This window comes from Leucoraja erinacea, chromosome 28, assembly GCF_028641065.1.
Source record: "Leucoraja erinacea ecotype New England chromosome 28, Leri_hhj_1, whole genome shotgun sequence".
NCBI classification, from domain to species: domain Eukaryota; kingdom Metazoa; phylum Chordata; class Chondrichthyes; order Rajiformes; family Rajidae; genus Leucoraja; species Leucoraja erinaceus.
In genome coordinates, this window is record NC_073404.1 from 16,914,119 (window position 1) to 16,921,265 (window position 7,147).

Consider the following 7,147-nt stretch of genomic DNA (forward strand, 5'->3'; position numbering starts at 1 on the left):
TAATGTGCATGGTGCTGGGGCTGACATATCACTGCCATGTGCCCCAGCACAAACCCTGCCCTAATCGGAGACAAGTGGACAATAGCTTTCCTTATCTTTATGAAAGCCAAATGTCTTGCAATTGTTTTTAAAGGACTCTGTTACCACATCACAATTGATAAGTTCATAATTTCTAGGAACAGAATTAGGCCATTCCGCCCATCAAGTCTACTCTGCCATTCAATCTACATTTCCCTCTCCATTCTCCTGCTTTTGCTCCGTAACCCCTAGGATTTAGAGTAATTATTCAGAAACAGTTCTTGGTCTATCGAGCCCACATCACGCACCAAGCACACATTTACACTAATCCTATTTTATTCTCTCCACTCTCCAATTTCTATCAACACCTTCCCAGATTCTACCACTTGCCTACGCACTAATGGCCAATTAACTAACCAGCCTGTGCATCTTCTGGTTGTGGTAAGAAACTGGAGCACCCAGGAGAACCTCATGCAGTCACAGGGAGAACATGCAAACTCCACACAGGCAGCAGCAAAGGTCAGGATTGAACCTAGGTTTCTGGAGCTGTGAGGCACAGTCCATAAAGTCATTGAGTCATAGATCCCGTCCAGCATAGAAACAACTCTTCCATGCCAATGAAGATGCCCCATCTATGCTAGTCCCATTTGCCTGCATTTGGCCCATATCTCTGTAAACCTTTCTTATCCATGTACCTGTACAACTGTCTTTTAACTGCTGTTATAGTATCTGCCCCAAATACTTCCTCTGGCAGCTCATATACCGACTACCCTTTGAGTGTAACATTTGCCCCAGGTTCCTATTAAATCTTGGCCCTCTCACCTTAAACCTATGTTCTTTGATTCCCCAACCCTGGGCAACTGACTCTGAGCAGTTTATCTATTTCCCTCATGATTTTACATACCTTCTTAAGATCATCCTCAGCCTCCTGAAGACCTTGTAATCACATGGGTTTTCTTCAGGCGCTTGATTTCTTCCCATATTCCAAAGACATGTAGGTTTGTTGGTTAATTGGCTTCAGTAAATTGTCCCTAGTGTGTAGGATGGAACTAGTGTACAGGTGATCACTGGTCGCCAAAGGGCCTGTTTCCACGGGCGTATATCTCTGAACTAGTGTATCTCTGAACTAAACAAGTGTCTTGTACCATAAATAGACACAAAAAGCTGGAGTAACTCAGCGGGACAGGCAGCATCTCTGGAGAGAAGGGATGGGTGATGTTTCAGGTAGAGACCCTTCTCCTTGTACCATAATATCCCAACCTCTATACTCAATACACGACTGATGAAAGCCAATGTACCAAAAGCCTTCTTTACCATTCTATCTACCTGTGACAACACGGTCAGGGCACTGTACCTGTACTCCAAGATCCCTCTGCTCTACAACACTCCCTAGAGCACCAGCATTCACTGAGAACATCCTTCCCTGACTTGACTTTCCAAAATCTAACGCCTTGCACTTATCTGCATTAAACTCCATTATTCATTCCTCAGCCTGCTGATCAAAATCATTTTGCTGCACATGAACTGACTATATTTATCTTATTTTTAATATTACACAGGTGCAGGAGTAGGCCATTCTGCCCTTAGAACCATTCAATATGACCATGGCTGATCATCCAAAATCAGCACCCCGTCATACAATCAAGCTCTCCAATCTATGATTCTTGGTGCTTACCTTATTACACAATTACTTTAAGTTCCATCAATCACTTATAATGTAATGTTCAAGCTAGCATTATGATTAAGTTATGGACTGTATACCCAATTACAAAGAGAGAATCCCAACACCACAATTTGCTCGGCCTTCAGGCCGTTGCTTTACGTTTGATGTCAGATGGAAGTGGTTTGGGAAAATTGCAACAACACATGCCATCTGAAAACTGAGCTGAGCTCAAAGCATATTCCACCACGATGCGTATAAACACTGTAGTAACTTTCACTGATCAGTGACTATTACATCCAATCAATTATGCTCTCCCGTTAGTGAACAATGATGCTACATATCTTACCAGCATTAACTAGGGGCTATGCTTCACAATACTTTAATGTCCTCTCTACCAGTAGTTTGAATCTTCCATTTTGCTCAAGATAGGATGCCACCCTACAGAGGTTGGCATGGCCCTGATTGTATTCATTTCATTTGCCAGACCTGCCCTCAGTTTCCCCCTTCCCCAGGACTTCATCTTCCGCCTTGTCGGTCTCCTACGGATATGAGTGAAAAGTCATTGAGCTTTAAAATTAACGCTGCTTCTCCCTGCACGGACGCTGCCTGACCTGCTGAGTCTTTCCAGCATTTTTTATTTTTATTTCAGAAGTATTTCAAATGTTTCAAAGAGAGTGAAATTATTAAACATGTGGCAAATATTTCTTACTTGTTTTTTTGTCAATTGAATCGGTTGGTGGTTGTTTATAGGATAGAACAATACAAAAATGACAGGTAAATCTGGCCTGCCCCTCATTCGGGATGCCCGGAGAAATGGAACAAAAAACATCCAGTGACTGGAGACCCAGCTCCTGCTCCCCAATCCCACTGCTGACTGTGTGTGATCTGTAGCTCATTATCTACAGGGCTCAGCGCCCACTCCACACCCAGATGACGGAGACTCTGGAATATCATCAGGATCGGAAGGATTTCCTGTCATTTGCTCTACAGCAGTGCTGGACATGGGGGATGTCTGTAGTTTGCTGGCATCCAAAGGTCACACAAAGGGCACAAACATTAGCAGCAACACATTTTATGCTGTGGTAGAGTAACATTGGGCATTTTGCGGGAGGATGGCCAAAGAACATTTGGTTGGAACAAATTGGCGATATTAGACAGGAGACCAGAGCTTTGGAAAAGAAATATGTTTTAAGAAACATTGTAAAAGGGTAGGGAGTAAAGGATGGCGAGAAGATTGGAGTCCAGAGGGAGGAGCGAGAGAGAGACCATAGGAAAGGGGAGAGAAGAAGGAGAGAGAGTGAGGGAAAGATAGAGAGAGGGGAAGAGAAGCAAAGAGAGGGTGAGGTGCAGGGAGGGAGGGTAGAAACCAGGGGGATAGACAGGGGAAGCAAGAGAGAGCAGAGGGGGTGGGGCAGGGAGAGAGATTTAGGGAAAGGAATGCTTGATTATAAATGCAGTTACCTGATCACATGACTGTCAGTGACGGAGCAATGAATGTGGGGTGTACAAGGGGTGAGAATTGGAGGAAAGGAAAAATTTGGTGGGGAAATTGTGAAGCATAAGAACAGAAGAAATACAAACAGGTGTAGGCCATTCGGATCATTGCCTAGGTATTCGATGTAATTACAATTGACCTCATATGTCAGTGCGACTTTCCTCCAGTAACGCCATTTCCCTTGATTAAAATCCAGAAATCTTAGGATAATTGGTTGTAATTGGTTGTCTCTGGAGAATGTCTTAACAGATATCTGATAAGAATTTTGTTTTAGCCTGTATTTAGTAACAAGGTGCTGGAGCAGAATACAGTGTGTTATTGCATGGATAATGTGTGCTGTATATTAACGTGTCTCTTATGCTGCTGCAAGTAAGAATTTCATTGCACTGTTGCCGGTACATTGATTTAACTCGTGAACCCACATCCCTTCTCCTACCTGCTGGGTGTCTAACCACACTGTGTGGGACAAAGCTTCCCAACCCATGATCGTGGACCAAACTCTGGACAGTTTTCCTGAGGTAGAAAATCAATTTTGAAGTTCCAAATCCACCCTTTCCCCTCCAACATATCCAAACAACACCTCATTTGAAATTTACCTTCAATTAAATTGGGGATAAATTGCTGGAAGACCTTAGAACCGAGAAAGACGAAAATATGTGCATGATTTCTGCCTTCAAAGCAGGAATAAGGGATAAGGACATGGGTGTCCGTGAAGGACAGTATAATGGAGAAGGAAAAATGAATTTGTACCACATGAGTCTGCTTAATATCTCCTCTCTGGGGCCCGGTCAATGTGCTCAACAGACAGACTCTAAGAGCTCTGCTAATTACATGTCTGGGCTCCCACTCCTGTGGCTTGGTTGGCAGCTGTCTGGGTTTCAAATACCAATCACATGGGACGCACTGAGAAAGATTACCCTTTACAATAGTGGCGGTGAGAATGAGCAGGGTATATACGTCCTCCAGACACCTGATATCCCAACGCAATCCACAGGTATATTTGTACATGAAGGCAGTGGCGTTATCTTAAGGGTGTTCATTTTTCAATTATCTTCATTAACCACAGACCCTCTGATAAAGTGTATTTTTACTCCTCTTTTAACCCTGTAAATGCTGTCTTTCATTATTCTACAATGTTAAGCATGGGGGTGACATTAAAGTATCGTTTGAAGAATGCTGATCCTTTGTCGGCCTTTTCTCTACCTGTGCGTTATTATATTGCTTGTTAATTATTCAGTAATGGATGACCAATAACTGCCTGTTCATTCCGCATTAAGGATGATCAAGCTGTTATCTTCAGCCATTCTTATGAATTCAATGCTCTCCAACACAGATCTCTGACTCTCACTCCAGCTATTGTATTTACAAGACATCTCTCGAAAACATGGATAAGTGACGTTTCAGATCGACACCCTTCTTCAGACCTTTTGTGTATTAACCAGCAGTTTTTTTTGTTTTTTACCATATTTGCAGCATGTGGTCATGAAAGACAAGCCCACCGTGTATTGCTGTAATTAATTATTTTAATTTATCCCTTCGCTGGCGTCAATGGCAATGCCACCATTTATTGCCTATCCCTACTTGCCTCTGTGGCTAAGGTGCAACCATACTGTGGTTTGAGAGCCGCATACAGTGAGCGTCTTTGACCGAGAGGACATAAGTGAATATGGTGGATTTTCCTGATGAAGGGTTTCGGCCCGAAACGTTACCTATCTCCTTCGCTCCATAGATGCTGCTGCACCCGCTGAGTTTCTCCAGCATTTTTGTGTACCGTGAATTTTCCTGACAGGGTCCATTGTCATCACATTGAGACTAGCATTGTTTGTCCTTGAAGAGATGAGAGCTGAATATTTTGGGGGAGGGGGATGGACCCAGCAACAATAATGGAATAGCAACATATTTCCAAGGATTGTGCACGGGGTGAAGGGTGACCCTCAGATAGTGGTGCATCTGCTGCCGTGGTCCTTTTTGGTGGGGATGATCATAGGCTTTGGAGGTACAGTCGTAGCACTCTGGGCAATAATTACAGTGCATTTTGCAGATGGTACACATTGCACCAACCATTCTCCTGTGATGGAGGGTAATTGATTTTCAGAGTGGATGATGGGCTATCAATTAAAAGGGCTGCTTTGTTGAGCTGCTTGTGTGTTGGAATTGGGCGAACATGTAGGCAATAAGAGAATATTCCATCACATTCCTGATATGTGACTTGTAAATGCTAAAAAGGTATTTGGGGTGTCAAGACGCGAGTCATTCAAGAGATATAGAAGTATGAAAACGCATACTGTACCTCCAGATTCAGGGACAGCTTTTTTCCCAGCTGTTACCAGGCAACTGAACCATCCGACCAACAACTAGACAGCTGTCCTGAGCTACCATCTACCTCATTGGTGACCCTCAATGGACTTTGGTTGGACTTTACTGGACTTTATCTTGCACTAAATGTTATTCACCTTATTCTCTTTATCATGTATGTGTACACTTTGCGTGGCTCGATTGTAATCATGTATTGTCATTCTGCTGACTGGTTAGCATGCAACAAAAACCTTTCACTGTACCTCGGTACACGTGACAATAAACTAAACACGAGTCAACTCAAACGCAACACGGAGGAGCACTGATTCGTTAGTTGAGGGAGGACTTTGGGGATATGGAGTCAATATTGAATTCTCCCTAGGCCAGCTTCTTTATCTGCCTCCTCTGGTGAGTATGTTTTGCCTGTCGTAAAATTGGATTCTGTGAGTATGCCTAGCTACATGTTGAAAATGCACAGCAGGTCGGACAGCACATGTGGAGACAGAAACTAGAAGATGTTTCAGATTAATGACCTTTCATCAGAACCCTGATGAAAATTCTGAGAAAATTCAGCAACCTAAAACATTAACCCTGTTTCTCTCTCCACTGATGCTGCCTGACCTGTTGAGAATTTCCAGCATGTTGCGTTTTTATCTAAGTTAACCTCAGGTCATACAATGGATTGAGTGCCCAATTTTCCCTGCACTGCCAAAAATAATTTTGAAAGGTTCCTGGTTTTAAAGATACTGTGCAAGATGTTAATATTTTCTGACAGATTCATATTTTTGCTTTATTTGATTTAAAAACAAACAGAGTGTTGGAGGAACTATACAGGTCAGGCAGCATCTGTGCAGAGATTGGACGTACAAGGTTTCAGGTCGGGACCCTTCTTCAGACCGATGTGGCATGTTTGCTGTTTTGCTCACAAAACGAGTTTAGTATCGCTTCATGTTTATGGGCCATGTTTAAGAATAAAGTAATTCTGACCAAATCTAACACTGCACTGAGTGTTGGATGTGTGCTGAATATGGTTGAGACATTTAAAAAAATGTATTAAAAAAATATAGCCCATGTCAAAATGATACATTGTCATGATGCTGACTGATCTCAGGTGTGTTCACCAGGATTATTAAACCATTCAACATCCTGACTCAGATGGGCTTTGGACATCCATTGTTCTGTGCATAATGCTCATCATTAGTTGTAAACTGCTTGCCAAGTATTCCCCTGGGAGAAAGGGGTTGGCTTACAGGCCAGCCACCAAGCCTTAGCATTGGAAACGAGTTAACAATGTTCATGTTTATGGGCCTAGTGCTCCCTGAGATGAAAGTGTACCAGAATATAAGGAGATGCAGGTTTTAAACAGATGCTAGAAATCAAAATGCAAAGTGTATAGGTAGGAAGTGCAGATGTTGGTTTAAACTGAAGCTAGACACAGAACGCCGGAGTAACTCAGCGGGACAGGCAGCATCGCTGGATAGATGGAAGGAATGGGTGACATTTCCGGTCGAGATTGCTTCAACTGTGACAAATCAACCCCCTTAAAAAACTATTAATTCTATACCGGGTTGATCTGGTCTGAAGAAGGGTCTCGACCCGAAACTTCACCCAGGCTTTCTATCCAGGGATGCAGCCTGTCCCGCTGAGTGACTCCAGTGTTTTGTGTCCATCAAAAT